We start from the raw sequence: 19128 nt of genomic DNA, 5'->3' as shown, positions 1-19128 counted from the left end.
ACTTTGATGCTTCTCTGCTTCTCCCACAAGTATGTGTAAAACACCTTCTGGCACAGATAAGGAGAACTACTCTCTTGTAAGGCCTCTTGGCCAAAGGTGTGTGTGATCTGCTTCTCCAAGACTGGACACTAAGCAACAAGGCTCCTTCTAAGCAAGAGGGGGCCACCTGGGTGCAGATGGATCTTTGACACAAACTCACCTCACCTCAGAGAGTTCAGTCACACTCACTGCCTTTGGTTTGAGTTAGGATTCAGCCCTTAATGTATTAGATCCTAGGGCCTCAAATAATTATGCAGCACACATTAGGTCAAATTTCACTGAAAAGAACTCTATGGAGGGGCACCTGGATGGTTCAGTCGGTTAAGTGTTCGACTCCTGGTTTCAGCTTGGGTCAGATCTCAGGGTTGTAGGATCTTTCCCTCTGCCCCTCCCCTCCCCCACTCTCAAATAAATAAATAAATCTTAAAAAAAAAAAAAGAACTCTATGGAGACTTCTAATAGTTCTCTTAGACTTGAATTTTACTAAAATCAATCATTGCAAGGTTACAGAAATTAAATGGAGCTGACACCCCAACTCTCTGAAGAAGAGGGCTTAGCAAGCTTCCACTGGAAAGGTCTAGACACAGGCAGGAAAGGAGGGAACTGTCAGGCCCACATCCTGCCCCTGGCAGCCTCACCCACCCCAGCCTCCTTCTGCACTTGGGCCACAGGCATGGTCCTAGGGGTGGACATCTTAGAATTTAGCTAAGGGTATATGTTTGATGTGACTTGGTGAGTGGAATTGAAGAAAAATTGCCACATCAACACATGCTACTCTGCAATACAACGGAATATGAAAATTAACTTTGTTGGGCAGAAGTCCCCTTTCGAATGGAATTTTGCAACCTTCTAAAGCACTAAAAATTTTGACATAAAGCAATTTATTACTCAATGCCGTTAGGTTGTGTCCTCGGTATTCAGAACCTTATACTACCTGGTGTTGTTATGTAACTTTTCATTTGTTGATGGCTTATCCCAGGATCAAGAATGCCCCGTTCGGTCCCAGCCTCTCTCATTAGTTCATCATATTCTAGATGTTTCAAGTATATACAGCTTTCTCTCTCTCTCTTTCTCTCGCTCCTCTCCCCTCCTACTCCGTAAGCTTGCGAAGGTCAGAATTCCTGCAGGACTCATCTCTTCCCCTTCACCCCCCACCACCACACCCCCACATCCTAACATGTGGCAGACACTCAGTTCATGGTAGCACCTCCGAATTACAAACACGACATCGAAGGCACAAAGAGGCTCTGTGGCCGATCCAAAGTTACCCAGTTACCTAGGGGTAGGACAGTTTGTGCGACTTCATCCCTCCACACCCCCTCTCCAAGCCAACCGGCAGTGAAGAGATGGGGACTGAGGCTGCCCGTTCAAAATCCACCAAAGGGGCAGTCACTCTGATAGCCCACGTGTGACTACCAGGCCACATTAGGAACAGTCCTGATTTCCCCCAGCCAGCCCGACTCCTGCAGTGTAGACCTACACCCTCTCCCTCTCCGCAGTTATTCCTTTTATGATGCCATTTACAATCTCATTCCTAACCTCAAATCCAAATACAAAGAAACCTTCCTTTACTTAGTCCTGAAACTGAAACCTAGTTCTGTACTTTTATTCTCTTCAAACCTCTCTTTATTCTGCAATAATAAAAACGCCGTATTTCATCCTAGAACAGGCTGCATGCCAAAATAAATAGCAGCTTGCATTTCCTTGAGAGGAAAGCTTGGCTCCAAGCACGGCCGTATTGCCACGATAATTCTTGGAGAATTCAACCTTACAAAGTCAAGTATTTAGCAAGGTAGTGCACCAAACAGCAACCCCGTCAGTCCCTGCACAATCACTTGCAAAGACAAAGCACTCTTTCCAAAAGACGACCAAAAAAAAAAAAAAAAAACACCAATGTACCCGTACCTCTTACAGATCCTGCCAAAATGATGAGCGCTTCCTGCTTGCCCATTCCAGGGCCCCATGCCTCCCAGTGTAAACGGCCCCTGTGCCGGGGAGCCTTCCGACGGTGCCGCTTAACATCCCGAGGGGCTGAAGCCCGAACACCTGCGGAAGGGGAGCTGCACTCCTAAAAAAGATTCTGCCTACAGAGTTCTCCAGCCGGCTCACTTCCCGCGACCCAGGAAACAAAGAGATAACTCCTTCTCAATAAATGGCACATTGACACAACCTCATGAACTCCGTTCTCATATCGTTCGGCAAGTGTCTGTCATATTTGCCTGCAATGCAGCAGCTGAATCTGGAGTTTTGTGAGGAAGGGCAAACTGTCGGGAGGAAAGCTATCATCACCACATTACCTTGCCTTGGCATCCTCCCCCTGCCATCGCCTGGAGCGGCTCCCTGCTGAAAGTGAGGTGCTGGCTGCTGGACCAGAGCTGAGGGCTGGGCGGGCGGGGGGGGGGGGGCGGGGGGGCGTGTCAGCATAGCAGCACTGGCTTCCCAGCTGTTACAGGCTTTGGTCAGGTGATCCGTGACCTTGCTGGAAAAGCAAATACTGACTTCCTTTTCCCTCCCGGGAAGAGGGCAAGTAGGGTCAGGCAGGAATTCAGTGCTCAATAAGCTGATCCCCGATCTTGCAGCAAGAGGAAGCAAGCTCAAGTCCTTCATTGGTAAGTTAGTGCCCAGAGCTCCTGCCACAGGTAAGGACACCGAAACAGCACACACCTTCCTCCCCTGACTGCCCCAACTCTGGATGCTTCTCTGAGGGGTCATAATTAATTACGCTTTTCCTTCTCTCTCCCTGCAGCTCAGGCGGCTCATTAATAAAACTGTTCCTAAGGAGGACACGGGAAATTGTCCTTAGGAGTTGAAACCCTCCAGGGGTGCATCTCTTTCTTCCAGGCTCTGCTTTAGAAACTTCCTCCTCCACCGACCTCCTGGGGCCCCACAACCATGCAAAGCTTCCGCGAGCAATCCCAGGGCTGGCTGCCCTGGTCAGTAACTGGAAGTCTACTGGGGCAGAGCAGGAAGGTATAATGGCCAGTGAGATCCCAGACTAGACTGGCAGCTTCTGCTTCCTGCCACTCTACAGTCTGATGCCCCTGGACCAAAATGCACCCTATTCTGGCAGCAAGAGAAAAGCCAGGAGATACCTACTATAAGGATCCAGCTCTGTGCAGGGTTTCTAACTGCAGCACAGACCAGTGAGTTCAGGGGGCAGGTGCAGGAGCCAGCGAGAAGGCAGCTATGGAGGAGGACGGTCTCAGATGGTCTCAGGCAAGCGTTGTGAAGAGTCTCAGCCAACCCACTGCAGCCACAGCTCTTTGGAGCAGAGGCGGGTGTGAGGCTTGCGCTCAGAGGCTCCAAGCTCTCCAAATCCAGCACCACAACTGGACCTGAAGGAGATACAGCAGGGTAGGTGTGGTCAAAAGGAGCCAGGAGAACATCTGGGTTCCTGTATGCAGGCTTAGCAAAAAGATTATAGGGACCTCGTCCCCTTTACCTTCCGTGAGCCCCTTTACCAAACGAGGCTATCCTGGGAAATGAAGCTCCATCAGTAAGACATGTCAGAGCAGCTCTGACCTTCACAGACACTGCCCAACCCACGCTGCGGTTGATGCCAGAGCTGAGTGTCACCCCGAAATGCTGCCTGCATCCAGCCCAGTGCACTTGGAAAGCACTTGACATTCTGCGTCCCACTTATCCTTGAAGCAACTTGAGGCAGCCAGATGGGGATGAGCATCCCCACTGTACAGGTGCAGAAAATGAGACAGAGACTCTAAATGACTTCTCTTGGCTTACCCTAGAGTGACTCTGGATTAAAATGAATATTCTTGGATTAGAATTCTGCTTTTCCTACTATACTGGGTCACACTCCTTATTTTCCTTAAAAGATTCTAGGGCATCTTGTTCAAGAAGGAGGTCAAGAGACTTCCCGAAGGGCACAGGTGGATGTGAGGGACAAGGCTATGGGACAGCAGCATACACTTTTCTCAACTGCTGAAAGTATTTTTCTGTGTTAACTGAGTACACAGGCCAAACCACCAGTATTAAAAAAAAATCAGAAATATACCTTGAACTCTGAGGTTATGTGGAAAAATATACCAAGGAGCAAGCTGCCTCTCTGATAGATTAAAATGATCATTGACCATCCCCTCCAAACTGGCCAGAGAATGGCTAGAAGCATGTATCATTTCACCAGGACACTGGGAGTAAAAAAAAAGCTCTCCATTTCACCGGGTCCTATGACTTCAGACTTCTTTCTGGAGAGGAGAAGCCCTTTCGTCTCTCTGGGCTCCACCTGAGATGTTGGGACAGACACTGTGCTGACCACTCTATCTCTAAGAGGAGGAGAGAGTCTTCTTTTACACCTTTCTAATTTGCCTCCCACACTCATTTCACTCCACCGTCAGGCAAGGAGGTGAGCAGAACCAGGAATGTTACCGTCCATTTTCCAGATGAAGAAACAAAGTTGGTTCCCCACATTACAAAGCTAACAAAAGGCAAAGCCTCAACTAAAACTCAGATTTTCTGTCTCGCGGTCCAATATACCCTTTCCTCACAGCTATGCAGCCTGAACCGGGCCTGCAGGTGAGTGCAGGAGACACACACATAGCGGGACGCAAGCTTCAGGGTGGGTGCTGTCCACGCAGCATTTAGTGAAGGTCTTCATGGAAAACCCCGACAACTCTCTAGGGGGTTGTGCTTCTTGTGGGAGGACCCCCTTCCATGGCCTCTGGGCCTTGCCATGTGTCGGAAACAGGCATGTCCCCACCCCTAGGCCTCCCTCGGACAGAGGTCTTAAGATAGTAGCCAATCTTATGTTACCACCAAGCCCCCCGGAGAATCCCCAGGACCACACACATTTATCCACAAGAACTTTTCTGGCAAGCATCACTTGGCCAAGGGGACACTGATTCCTTTTGCAGTTTAGAAATTTCCAACTTCTGGCCCAGGTCCCGTTTGCCCCACGATGGGAAAAGAGTGGACTCTCCAAGTCAGGCACGATGGACATTTAGGCAAGAGGGAAAAGGAGATGAAACTATCTTAAGAATGTGCCTTTTATCTAAGCAGTCCCTTAGGCTTTTGCACTTTGCTCTGGAAGGTCAGCTATTGCAGCTGATGTGATTACCCAGGGTCGAGGGGGAGCATGCTCATTAGGTACGCATGCCACTGAAACAGAGCCTCTCTGAGCAGACTGGTTCTGGCCACGGCCACTGTGACGGACCACAACTCAAATGGATGGAGAAAGAAATCATGCGTGTGTGAGACCTGGGGGTGTAGCAGTCCGAGGGGGGATCAGCTGTTCTGAAGACTGACCTTTCTAAAACGGGTGAAAATTTCTCAGGGAGGAAATAGGGCCAATTTCAGGGAGAGAGGAGCCTGCACTAACCAGTGCAATGTGTTTCCCACAGAAAATGGAAGGCATCAGGGCCCCAGGGAAAAAGACCCTCCCAGAACGCTCTCAGTCCTTGATGCAAACGCACTGTAAATCCACGCACCAAGGGACAAATGAGGAAGGGGCCCGAGCAGGCAACTCAGAAAAGAAGAAACACTGATGGTCAATATTTGAAAGATTTCTAAATCAAAAAGGACCTAGATAACATCCAAATGCCGTACTCTTTGTTGACCCTACACTGTGCCAGGCACCCTAGGTCCATTCCAAACACCATCCAACTTAATTCACACAGTAACCCTTTGGGGTGGTACGGTGATTCCCATTAGCTGAGGCTCAGTGCAGTTAGTTGCCCAGGTATCAACACGATCCTCACCCAGATTCGAATTCAGTGTATGCACCGCGCTTAACCGTCGAACAACACAGACAAGTTCCGGGGGGAAAATGTCTTCAAAGAAAGATCCTCCGTGTGGATGAGGGTGTGATGAGAAGGGGACGCGCCCTCCCGGGAAGATTATATGAGGTATAATATAAGCCGAATCGGGGCAGCGGCCCCCAACAGGGCTGCTGTGGCATCACACCTCACCGCATCTCCCGCCACGCTGCCCGCCTCTCCTCCCCCGCCCGGGCTTCGTTTGTGCCTGTGCACAGGCAGCTGCCAAATCAAACACAACCAAATAAAACAGTGAAGTAGGAAGATGAAAAGGTCACAGAGACGTGTGATTTCTTTTCTTGGTCTAAAAAATCACTATCATGATATATTCTTGGAAAATAAAAGTATTAACTATTTGTGGGGGGAAAAAGGTGGGAAGTCACCATAATCCTACCACCTCATGTCCAACTACTTTGTATATCTTAACATAACCAAAGGGCAAGTTCTGTGGTGGTTAAGAGTCTGGGCTCCACGTCGAGAAGCCATGGCTGGAATCCCAGCTCTGCCACTGGCTGTGCAACCTTGAACAGATTGCTTAACCTCTCTGTGCCTCAGCTGCCTCACTTATAAAGTAGGAAGAGTAATACACCCTACATGTCCTGGAGCATTAAATATGATGAGGTATGTCAACCACTTAGAACCAAGGCTGCTATATAGGCTGTGTTCAACAAATAATAAATATATTAGCTGTTAATATAATAATATAAATTCAGTTGTGAATTTGATTTTATATTTAAAATTCCATCACCTAGGGGTGCCTGAGTGGCTCAGTCATTAAGCGTCTGCCTTCGGCTCAGGTCATGATCTCAGGGTCCTGGGATCCAGCCCCGCATCGGGCTCCCTGCTCGGTGGGAAGCCTGCTTCTCCCTCTCCCACTCCCCCTGCTTGTGTTCCCTCTCTCGCTGTGTCTCTCTCTGTCAAATAAATAAAATTAAAAAAAAATAAAATGAAATAAAATTCCATCACCTAACCATTTTTAAAAGATAGTTATACCTGCTCTATAATGATTACTGTAAATGGCTATGCAAGATACCCCTGACTTAGGCCTTTTTCTCCAAACTCACTCCCTCCTGGAGGGCATTCCACCTCATCTTTCACTCTCCCTTGCTACCAGATCAGGCAGCCTGACACATGGGCCTCAGGGCAGGTCTTCAGGGAGACCCCAATTCCAGGTGGCTGGAACCCAGCGGCCACATATGATAGTTAAGAGCACAGGCTTTGAGGTAGGGCAGACCAGGTTCAAATCCTGGCTCTGTGACCTTGAGCAAATTTCCTTATTCAGCTAAGTACATGGTTGTGAGGACCGCATGAAATGAGTGTGCAAAGTGTTTGTGCCAATGCTCTGTATAAAATAAACAGTCAGTAAATGTTAGCTATGATTCCTTTGTAAACCCATAGTATTTTAAGTGAGGGGAGGGCAGAGATTGTGTTTGCTTTATTTATCACGCTATTCCGAACAGTTGATATGATAGGAACTCAACAAAAATGTTTGAATCAGTGAATAAATACGTGAAAGAATGGATGGATCATAGAAACTGTCAGAGCTGGAAAGGATTTTTTTTAAAACAGCTTTATTTGGATGTAATCTACATACCATACAGTTTACTCCTATAAATTGGACGATTCAATAGTTGTAGTATACTCAGATTTGTGCAAACATTGCCATCACCTAATTTTTAAAATTGTGGTAAAATACATATACAGGCTCAGTCGGTTAAGCGTCTGCCTTCGGCTCAGGTCAGAATCCCAGAGTCCTGGGATCGAGCCCCACATCGGGCTCCCTGCTCAGTGGGGAACCTGCTTCTCCCTCTGCCTGCCGTTCCCCCTGTTTGTGCTCTCTCTCTCTCTCTGACACATAAATAAATAAAATCTTTAAAAACTAAAATAAAAAGGGGGCGCCTGGGTGGCTCAGTCGTTAAGCGTCTGCCTTTGGCTCAGGTCATGATCCCGGGGTCCTGGGATCGAGCCCCACATTGGGTTCCCTGCACCGCGGGAAGCCTGCTTCTCCCTCTCCCACTCCCCCTGCTTGTGTTCCCTCTCTCGCTGTCTCTCTCTCTGTGTCAAATAAATAAATAAAATCTTTAAAAAAAAAAAAAACTAAAATAAAAATACATATACATAAGATAAAATTTATTGTTTTAACCATTTGTAAGTGTAGAATTCAATGACGTTTAAAAACATTCATAATGTGTCACCATCACGACTTTATACACCCCATACGTTTTCATCTCCAACATAAACTCTGTAACCCATGAAACAGTCCCCATTTCCTCTCGCCCTGGTAACATCTAGTCCACTCTCTGTCTCTATGAATTGGCCTTTTCTAGATACCTCATATAAATGGGATCATACAATATTTGTCCTTCTGTGTCTGGCTTGTTTCATTTAGCATGTCTTCAAGGTCCATCCAAGGTTTAACATATAGCAAAATTTCATTTCTTTTTATGGCTGAATATTATTCCATTGTGTGCATGTAGCACATTTTGTTTATCCATTCATCCATCAATGGACACTTGGGTTACTTCCATCTTTGAGCTATTGTGAATAATGCTTCTATGAACACTGGTATACAAGTATTTATTCAAATCCCTGCTTCCCCGTAGAAGTGAAATTGCTGGGTCATATGGTAATTCTATTTTTAACTTTTTGAAGAACCACCAAACTGTTTTCCAAAGCAGCTGCACCGTTTTATGTTCCCACCAGCAATGTATAATGGTTCCAATTTCTCCATATCTTCACCAGCATCTGGGTTTTTTTTTTCCCCCATTTAAAAAAAGTTATTATAGTCATCCTAGCAAATGTAGTAGGTGTGAAGTGTCATCTCCTGGTGGTTTTGATTTTTACTGACCTAATGACCGATGATTGTTGAGCATCTTTTTTATGTGTTTATTGGCCATTCGTATACCTTTTTTGGAGAAATGTCTATTCAAGTCCTTTGCCCATTTTTGAATTGGCAAAATTGTTTTTGTTGTAGTTCAGTTTCTGGATATTAACCCCTTATTAAATATGTGATTGGCAAGTATTTTCTCCCATTCTGTAGGACGCCTTTTTGCTTTCTTGATAGTATCCTTTGATGTACAAAGCTTATTCATTTTGATGAAGTCAGTTTATCTGAATTTTCTTTTGTTGCCTGTGCTTTGGTATCCAATCCATGAAATCGCTGCCAAATTCACTGTCATGAAGATTTTCCTCAGCGTTTTCTTCTACAAGTTTTATAGTTTTAGCTTTAAGGTGGAGGACTTTGATATAAGGTTGAGGTCATTTGTATACGTGGTTTAAAGTTAAGGTCCGGCTTTATTCTTTTGCATATGAATATTCAGTTTTCCTAGCACCAGTTGTTGAAAAGGCCACAATCTAATTTTAGAACATTTTCATCACTCCCCCCAAAATAAATCCATACATGGGATTTCATTTTTCTAAGGAACTAGAAACATAAGTGAGTTATTGAGAGTTAATAAACCTTGGCATTCACAAACAAAAATTAGTTCATTACAAGAGTTTACTGAGAACATTAATTCTCTGTTCTACAAAGAAGTGTGACCTCCATCCCTCACTAAATAGCGCTGCAAAACTCCTGTGTATGCGCACAGGCCAAGAACTGGAATTCCCAAAAGTCTCTGGAGAATGCTTTGTTATTAATACAGAAGATATTTGCTGCTTGTTTTTGGGCTAGCCAGCACTTTGTGAACACCCTTCCTATGCCTGGGTTATTTCCTTCCTTAGGAGTCGCACCTCCCCAAAGCTGAAACCAGAATTTGCGGTGCCAGCCTCCATTTCAGTTAGGACTCAGGCATGGGACCCGTGCCCACCAGGTAGAGGCACACAGGCCAGACCTCAAGCTGGAACAAAGTGCCTGGGAGAGGAAGGGCTGCAGGCACGTGATTGAGGAGAGGGTGGTAGAGTGACTCGACATCCTTTAATGAACTCCTCTTCGACCTAAGCTCGCTAGAGTTGGTTTAGCTGTTTGCACCTATGACCCTTGACTGCTGCAAACAGCCTCAGCATTGGCTTGGTTTTTCATTGCTTCTATTCTGTTAATTTATGTTGCTTGTAGATTACTTTCCAGAGTTTCTGTGGATTGTTTTGTTCTGAGTATTTGCTGCATGACCACGTTGCTTAGTTTTCGCTTCCCCTTTTATCCACTGTTACTGCAAATTCTTTCCCACTTCAAAGTAGGAGCCACTGGGCTCTGTGGGCGACAGGGTCTTGTGCTTAGCCAAATGGGGCCACAGTCAAAAGAGCTTGAGAACCACAACTTAGAGTAAACCATGGAATTCAGCCTCTCCTCCTTCCTCCTGGGTCGCTTCAGTGAAAGCATCTCCAGGGTCGGCACAGACACACCCTCCACGGTGCACCCAGCCTCTCTGGGCAGCCCCTGCTCTCAGCATCATTGTCCCTGGTCAGAATCCAGCGGGAGCCTTCACAGACATCTGCCTGGCTTCGGAACATGGGCTGCAGGTGCAGACACTTTAGGGCTTGCGTGGGCTGTGGCATCTGCCTCCCGGGTTGGGAGGAAGATTTATCTTGGCACAGCCTGCACATTCAAGAAAGTCAGTTCAACCAAACTGAGCCTGATAAGTAATCTCCAGACACCTGGGTGGAACCAGAGATGTTTCCAGATTTTTCAGGCAAGTTGAAAGGCTGTTTATTCTTTCCCAAGGCCCCGCCTGCCCCTCCAGCAGGCACTGTCTAAGGAAGAGCAGGCCTATGTGATATGGGTCAGACAAGGATAAAGAGCACCTAGCCTCAGCAGCATGCAGCTGGATAAGCGTTGGGCATCATCAGAAATGAACCAGAGAGAGACAGTGAGAGAGGAAGGGCTCTAGAAACTCCCATCAACTTCAGTTTTTCCTTGAAGAAGATGCAGTTTACTGCAGTGAAGCATCGGCAGTATATAGAAAGGTCATATACTGTTCTGGTTTGGGTTTTGTTTTGTTTTAATGTGGGTAAAGTCACTAAGAAAAAGTGTCTCCAAAATTCACATCCCATGTCTATATCACTCACAGCAGCTCAGAGATGTCACAAAATGATTGGGCCTTTGGAGCATAGCACAGGCAGACTTTTGTTAATTAACTCTAACAACAAATATAATAAAGATGCTCACATCTTTTCTTCTAGCCCGATTATGGGGCTTTTGTAAAGCAAGGCCCCTCCTTCATGCTTCGGGGTCTGCACGTAGCAAGCGCTCAGTCACCCCTGCGGATTGTCAACTGCTGGGAGCAGAGAAACAAAACAGGTCCTGGGACATCATCTTCATTTACTAATGGGGAAACTAAGGCTCAATGACTTGTCCATACCATACAGCAGGGGAAAGGTCAGATTCTATTTGCTAGACTCCTGATCGAGTGCTTTCCTTCATAAGCCTCCTGCAGATGGCAGTGGTCTGCAGTGTGGTAGTGGAGGATATCAAATTGATTCGATTGGTTTCTTTCAAAAACAATGTGGCCGGCGTCCCAGGTTAAATGTGGGATAATGGCATATTGCGGTGAAGAGAGCCAGAGAACTGTGCATACTCCTGTTGGTGACCTTCGCTGGCCGGCTCTGGTCACAAGGAAAGTATGATGCGTAGTCACCAACACCCGTGGAGCACCTACTCCGTATGAGTCCTTTACTCATCCCCATTCAGCCCCGGAAGAGCACTGTCATGACTCCCCCATAAACGAGGTAAAAATGGCCCCTCGTGGCTCGGCCTCAGCTCAATGGTTGTGTTCAAAGAAACGGCAGTTAAGTAGGAAAAAATGAATTGGAGGCAATCCAAACCTTCACTGCAGTCTCTAGAGAAAACACCAAAGGGGAAGTGCATTCTTAGCACAAGGCAGTCTTAACATTTTCTTTTCCTATCTCTGCTCTTCTCAGCATCTATTTCCAGCAAAGCAACTGTTCCAGAAGTAGTGAGCTCTGTTCTCCATCATCTCTTACTTAAACCCTTCCACCTGGCTCTTCACTCATTCACCTCCCTCACCTCTGGCATCTACTCACCCATCCTCTGCCAGTCTCTCTCTCCCCTCATCACCAGGAATCCCAATATTGGCTCCATTTGTCCAGCGCTTTCTCATCACTGGGTGACCCCAATCTGCATTACTGGGGCAAGAGCCAAGAAAACTCTGCTTGAAATTTTCTTAGAAGGGAATTACTTGAAGTCTCCACAGGCAGAGAAGTTTTGAATATTCATGTGTTTACATTTTTAATTCCCTGACACACCCATTTTACAGATGACCAAACTGAGGCATCATCATCATCAGAATAATTATATTGTTATTATTATAAATAATAATTATTATTAGCCAGACATTATCTGGTATTGTACAAATGATAACTTATTAAATTTCAAATTGAGCATAGTAGGTAGGTGCTCCTACATCCTTTTCACAGATGACAGGTTCGGGGCACAAAGCTAGGAAGCAGCAGCACTGGAATTCAAATTGAGGTGTGTCTGATTCTAGAGAGCAAGCTCTTGACCATGGTGTTCTCTGCCTTTAAGATTCTAGTTCTGTAACTGTCTATGAAGCAAGTTGCCAGTGGAGCTTAAATAGTAAAGGAAGGAACCAAATAGAAGGATGTAGCAAGGGGCGCCTGGGTGGCTCAGTTGGTTAAGCCACTGCCTTCGGCTCAGGTCATGATCCTGGAGTCCCTGGATCAAGTCCCGCATCGGGCTCCCTGCTCAGCAGGGAGTCTGCTTCTCCCTCTGACCCTCCCCCCTCTCATGTGCTTGCTCTCTCTCATTCTGTCTCTCTCAAATAAATAAATAAAAAATCTTTAAAAAAAAAAAAGAAGAATGTAGCAAATGAAGGAGTCTTTGCATTAGATTGCATCACCAGCCATGCTCCTTAAATATCAGATGATTATTGAAAATATAAACAACATTGTTTGGTCATGCAGTAGATCTATAAATAAAATAAATTTATTTGCAAAGGAATAAGCTAAGAAATGCTGTGACTTTCTAATTAACTTAAAATGATTTAATCAATACAACACAATTACTTTTCAAATAATCTTTGAGAGTTTAATTGCTATTTAACTCGATAGCAGCGGTCAAGTTACACAGATACCAATTTTAGAGAAAATGCTCTTTGCAGATCTAGCACTCTGTCAAAATCTACATTAGAAAGACATATTTTCAGGCCAGATACAAGGGTTTTTGGTGACCAATTAAATTTGTTTCTCTGTTGTTCACCTGGGCATGGTGGAGGGGGGCGGGGCAGGCGCTGCAGTGGCTGATGCAGGAATCCATGGGTCCTGCCTCATACAACTTGGGAGAGAGATGTACCTCCCTGCTACTGGGCCCGCTTCCCCCCAAAGCAGGGACATGCTGCTACCAGTGACTCTGTGAGGACCCAATCCAGCCCAGATCTCCCCTCATGGCTCCAACAGCTATAAGCCAAGAGCCATCTTGGGCTAAGACCTGAGCCAGGAGTTTGCCTGCATCCCACTCAAATCCACTATCCCTACACTGAGGAACCCCCGAAGTGGAAATCATAAATGTGAAGGGAACAAACAATAGATACAAAGTCAGAATCTCGGGGTGGGTGGCGGAGGGGGGCAGGACTCTGCGTTTTAACAAGCCCTCCAGGTGATTTTGATGTACACTAGAGTTGAGAAGTCCTGCTCTAACCTAGTCTAAAAAACATTTTGTGAACTGTAGTTCAATGCAGCTCAAGCTGTATTGTGCATGTACGTCTCCTGAAGATCCTGTTAAATGCAGCTGCTGATTCAGGGGTCCTGAGGATTTGCATTTCCAACACCCTCTCGGGAGACGCTGGTGCTGCTGGTTCCAGCACCGAGGAGCCGGGAGTGTGTTTGGGAAGGGATGGCGGGGGAGCCCAACAACCTTGGCACGATTCCCAGCGCCTATGCTTGTAAGCCTGGTGACCTTGGCCATGTCACTCTACCTCTTTGAGCCAGTTTCCTTCAGCTCTGAAAGGGTATAAAATAGTACTGTCCCTTCTATAAGGCTGTCCAGGTGGCAACATGCTTATACCTAACGGAGCACTTGGCATGTAGAAAACACTCAGACAGAAGCTGTGGTTGCTGTTGTTTCTGAGGGAAGGAAGCAACTAGTTAGTGCTCAATAATTGTTCGTTGTTCTGTTATTATTTATTGAGAGGGGCTTGTGGTATGGTACGCACTGGGTCAGGTAGTGCACCACTATCTTTTCCTTCTCCCAAAGACTCCGTGTGCAAGGTCCAGTGTTATTTGCTCTGGTTTGCAGCTCTGGAAGCCAAAGCCCAGAGAGCTTTCATCACTGGGTCCAAGTCACAAAGAAAGTGAATGGTAGAGCTCCGGTTGAATTTAGGTCTTCCTGCCTAAGTTTCTAACCTCCCAGGCTGTGGCATGCGTCTGTCCATGCTTGTCTGCAAGGGCTGAGTCAAGGGAAGGATGGTGGGCTGTAACTCAGGGCTCTGCAAGGAGCTGCAGGACTGGGCTGCAGAAGCAGAGAACAGGCAGGGGCGAATGGAGCCCTTGAAGTGGGAATACTGACCCGCAGAGGGACGTCAGGCCTGAGAGAAGGAGTGGGGCCGTGTTCCACAAGGATGTGGACATGCAGCGATCAGGAACAGGGTCTAAAAGGGATAAGGATGATCTCCCTGGTGCCTCGTACAGGGCCGACCCATAGCAGTGCTCCTTAAAGCTCTAGTAATCGAATGAATGAATTGATGGATTAATAGATTCATTAATACTTTCAAGGCAGCGACTGATTTGAAATTGGTGGGCAGGATGTGCTGGAGTGGGAGAGAGATTTTCACTTCTGGACTTTCTTTCTTTAAAAAGGGAGCAGTTTAAAATAGAAGAACAACAGGAGTATTTCCCTTGGAGTACAGCCAGACCACACAAAGCCTCCTTTTCTTCCCGGGGCAGAAGGCGTTTGGGGCCCAGCCCCGTGGCGGGTGTGTACAGCACGGAGCCGGCCTGCCCGGCATCCTTACCCACTTGTGCTCTGGAGCACAGAACCCCGCCAGCCAAGCCCAACACAATGCCTCCTTCACCACAGCCCGCTGGCCACGGTGGTTTCCACCTACGCCACTGCTAAAAGCCCCCTCCAGGGCCAAAGTCAGGCCCTTTTGGCTGAGTCTCCCCACTATTGTTTGGAGACGAGACAGTGATGCCTCCTCAATCATCCTGTCACCTTTTTGGGGGGTGGGGGGGACCCAAGACATGAAGTGAAAGAGCCCAGCAGCTTGAGGGAAGCAAGGGGAGCCTTGCTGTTCAGGGATGGGCCTCTACAGATGGTGTTGGGTCAGCCATTCATCAGAAATCATTGTTCAGGCACAGGGCTAGGTTCTGGGGATCCACGGATGAATAAGACGGGGAATAAAGATCCCTTAAGGAACTCACAATCCAAAATGGGAGGCAGAGACCTAAAGAAGTCCAGGCGGTGTCCCAGAGGTGGGCGAAGGCATTACGGGGGACCACAAGCCCGTTGCAGTCGTGGTATTCGAGCTGGGCTTTGAAGGATGAATACAAGCCTGCCGGGCCCACCGAGGAAGCAGCCCTCTAGCTCAGACATGAAAATATGTATGAGGGGCTTGGGGAATGGCCAGCAAACCAGGCCCAGAGTGCAGGGCGGGGGCAGAGGATGGGGAAGGCAGGGCTGGAGGTCAGCTCATTGATTCTGCAGAGAGCAGGAAAGCATGGAAGGTTCTTCAGCAGGGCAGGAACCAGATGAAAGCTGGGTGTCGGATACAACTCCGGCGGCAGTGCGCGAGTGGGGCAGGTGTAGTGTTCGGGGGCAGTGTCCCCAGAGCCCGGCCCATTAGTGGACAGTAAGGATTTACGGAATGAACAAATGATTTTGAGAGGGAAGAGCGTGGTGGGTCTGACAAGAAGTCTGGCCAGACTGAATGCTTTTCACCAACTGCTCCTTTTATGTATTTTTTTTCTTTTAAGAGAGCAGCAGCCTTTCTTCTCCTTTATTGAACCATCACAAATGTATATAATCTGAGATCGCAGGCATAATTACATAATGCCTTACATTGTTGGCAGTTTCCTGAATGTTTGCTTTGTCTCCACAATAACTCTGCCACCTCATGCCAGCCGGGGCGATGCGTCCTCTGCTCTCCGGGCATTGCCCAGCAGCACCTGCTGTGAGCAGGCAGAACCATGAAACAGATTCACGGAGCATAGGAGCTAGACGGGCTCTCGTAATTAACTGGCCCAACTCTCTGGTTGTACACACAGGGAGACTAAGACCCAGAGAAAGGGAAACACATGCCCTATCTGAAGAGATGTTCACATTCCTACTTCTAGGCCCTTGCATTTCACAGCAGGGACTTGGGCTCGGTCAAGCCTTCCAAGTGCTAACATCAAGGGTCAAGGCACAGACCCTGAAATAAACCAGCGATGAGCTGGGGTAACAGCAGGGTAAACAGAACAGCAACACAGGAACAATCTAGCCACAGAAGAATGTGTCCATTTACATACATGGTATTCAGCTTGCAGGGCTTACTCAGCGCTTACAGCGTAGCTTACTACTGGAACTGCTAGAGGTAGGAGAGCATAAAGATTAAGAATGTGGACTTGGGGGGCGCCTGGGTGGCTCAGTCGGTTAGGTGTCTGCTTTCGGCTCAGGTCATGATCCCAGGGTCCTGGGATCGAGCCCCCTGTTGGGCTCCCTGCTCAGTGGGGAGTCTGCTTCTCCTTCTCCCTCTGGCCCTCCCCCCCAACTTGTGCTCTCTCTCAAATAAATAAATAAATAAATAAATCTTTAAAAAAAAAGAAGAATGTGGATTTGGAGGAAGGTGGGTGCAAGTTCGAATCCCAGCTCTGCCACTTACCAGTTGTGTGTTTAGCAAGTTCCCTAAACCGCCCCCCCACCCAGCCATGGTGTCTACACATGTGTAAAACAGGAAAACACAATTTTCTCCTTACCGGGTTGTACAGATTCATTGGGATGAAGTATATAAAATGTTTATCACCACGGCTGCAGTAGGAATTGAAAGGGGATGAGCAAGAAAGAAAGAAAATGGCAGGACTTGGCAACCTGTGGGATTCATTGGTTTCCACCTTTTGTTTGCTGAACACTCACTCTGTTCAGGCACGGGATCAGGGAGGACAGGGAGGTGTTGGCAGCCCCGGCGTTTCAACTCTGGGTAACTAGAGCGCTGGGGACAAGCAGTGAGTTAGGAAGATCAGGAGGGAAAAGAGATTTGGGAGTAGGGGGATGGGTGTTCATCCTTGGGCCTGCTGAGTGCCTGACTAGGGGTTCACCCACAGAGAGAGGTTCACCCGGAGAGTGTGGCCCAGCAGACAGTGGAACAAGTGGGCCCAAGACGGGGATGGGGGGAGACCTGAAGATTAGAGGGGCAGACTCATGTGGGTACTGGGGGGTGGGGAGCAAGAGTGAGCAGAGAAGGAGTGTAAGGAAAACCCCTGAAGTAAGTCACATGTGGGAAGCCAATGGGGAAGAAAAACCAGGGTGGCTCGCAGCCCAGAAGCCCAAAATGGGTACATCTTGAGGAAACCAGGGAGCCTGGGCTCAGTTTCAGAGGACAAGGGAAGATGCCAGGGGTTGACAAGATGGTAGAAGCAGGAGGTGGGGCTACTCTTTGCTGCTTCAGTGGAATTCAGGAGAGAAATGGGCAGCAGCTCAAAGAAGGGGCAAGGTAGGCTCCGAGGAAGGTGGGCATGTCTGCAGGCAAGGGGGAGAAGCCAGGAGGAGGAACGGACTGAGATGCAAGAAAGAGAAGGTGCGTAAGCGCCGACGCGTACTCCAGGCGCTGCTAACACAGGCGGCAGAGTTGAATTCCATCTGCCTCATAACCAGAGCTGCAAGGCGATTCTATTAGTCTCACTGTACAAGGAAGTGAGGAGGCCCAGAGAGGCTAAGTAAGGCTGGGCTCTGGCAAGGGAGAGGAGAGCAAAGATGGGGAGAAATGATGAGGCGGGGGTGAGAGTTCAAACCACATGCCCTCCACCTTCCCAGTAAGGCAGGAGACAGACCACGTACTAAGAGGGAGGCCCCACGAGAGACAACGCAGATAAACATGAGGGAGGCCAAGCAGCAGCAGAGGTCAAAGGGCATGGGTTTACAAAGGAATCCCTCAGCCCCAGGGCAGCATCAAAGGAATGGGACAGTAAAGTTTAATCTAGGGTTGGGGTTTCCACAAGTAAAAGGTGTTGGGGGAGACTATAGGGAGGAAGGGGGGACATAGTGTGGGTGTAGTTTAGAACCAGAAGGGGAAGGAGAGAAGTGAAAAAGGAAAAGTAGGTAGCAGGAAGGGGATGCCTCCAGAGACAAGACCTGAATCCCACCCCCCCACCCTCCCCCACCCCACCTTGTACTGAGAAGGGCTGACTTTCCCCCCTGGCAAGAGGGCGCCCCCACAAAGGGCAGGCACAGGTCACGGCTTCCCTATCAGACATACCTTCCAATCCACATACCTGGCTTCAGGAATTTTCCTGCAGCTGAATAAATAAAAGTGAGTCCAGAGAAAATGTCCTACACAAAACCTGAATGCATCTGTTAATGAACTGCTTGAGATTTTAATGTTACTCAGCTCTGAAAAAAGAATTTTAAATTCCACTGTGAAAAATTGTAATTGACACCTTCCCCCCCGAATTCTAGCCTAAGAAAGAAAGATGGAAGCAAGGTTTACTTTTTCTCAGCGGTGCAGGGGGCTCTGTCACCCAGTATCCAAGAAGCTATGCTGAGCACACTTGGCATTGTATTTAACCCTCATCTTAACCTTTGAAGGAAGGAATCGTTGTCCCCATTTTATAGAGGAGTAAACTGAGGCTGAGAGGGGCACAGTGGAGATTCAAAACAGGCACTTTCTATCTGGTAGTATTTTCCATCACAGACTCTCTTTACATCGGCATAGAGGTGATGTAATGACCTTCAATATTCAAGACAGATCATTAGGAGAAAAACAGCAGAATAGTATGTAAACCCTCATTTTTACTAAAAAAAAATTTCTATCCAGATAGATAGATAGATAGATACCTAGATCTATATAAGGATATAATTACATCTCATAGATGTGTAGTGCTATGTCTAGAACAATACACTCTAACCTATCCCATATACCCTAACCAATTTTTTTTTTTAAGATTTTATTTATTTATTTGAGAGAGAGAGAGCATAAACAGGGGGAGCGGCAGGCAGAGGCAGAGGGAGAAGCAGGCTCCCCGCTGAGCAGGGAGCCTGATGTGGGGCTTGATCTCAGGACCCTGCAATCATGACTTGAGCGGAAGGCAGCCGCTTAACCGACTGAGCCACTTAGGTGCCCCATCCTTTTTTTTTTTTTTTTTTTTTTAAGTAGGCTCCACGCCCAACACTGGGCTTGAACTTACAACCCTGAGATCAAGAGTCAGATACTCTACT

At 47.4% G+C, this 19128-nt stretch overlaps 1 protein-coding gene across 4 annotated transcripts in view; it reads right to left on the bottom strand.

Moving 5' to 3' along the window:
• The window catches only part of KANK4 (KN motif and ankyrin repeat domains 4), a 64887-nt gene that overhangs the window by 34486 nt on the left and 11273 nt on the right, over positions 1-19128 (bottom strand). Inside the window, exon 1 of one of the 4 annotated variants that reach the window (XM_032427576.1) lies at positions 3136-3326. The exons of 1 other annotated variant lie outside the window; for it this stretch is intronic. The gene's annotated coding sequence lies outside the window, so the exon portion shown is untranslated. Of the gene's footprint in view, positions 1-1944; positions 2127-2336; positions 2420-3135; positions 3327-19128 lie in introns of those variants that run through there. 2 more of the 4 variants (XM_032427593.1, XM_032427584.1) reach the window with 2 other exon arrangements.

The sequence above is a fragment of the Phoca vitulina genome, unplaced genomic scaffold, assembly GCF_004348235.1.
Source record: "Phoca vitulina isolate PV1807 unplaced genomic scaffold, GSC_HSeal_1.0 scaffold2, whole genome shotgun sequence".
NCBI lineage: Eukaryota > Metazoa > Chordata > Mammalia > Carnivora > Phocidae > Phoca > Phoca vitulina.
This window is presented reverse-complemented; position numbering and strand designations above follow the sequence as displayed.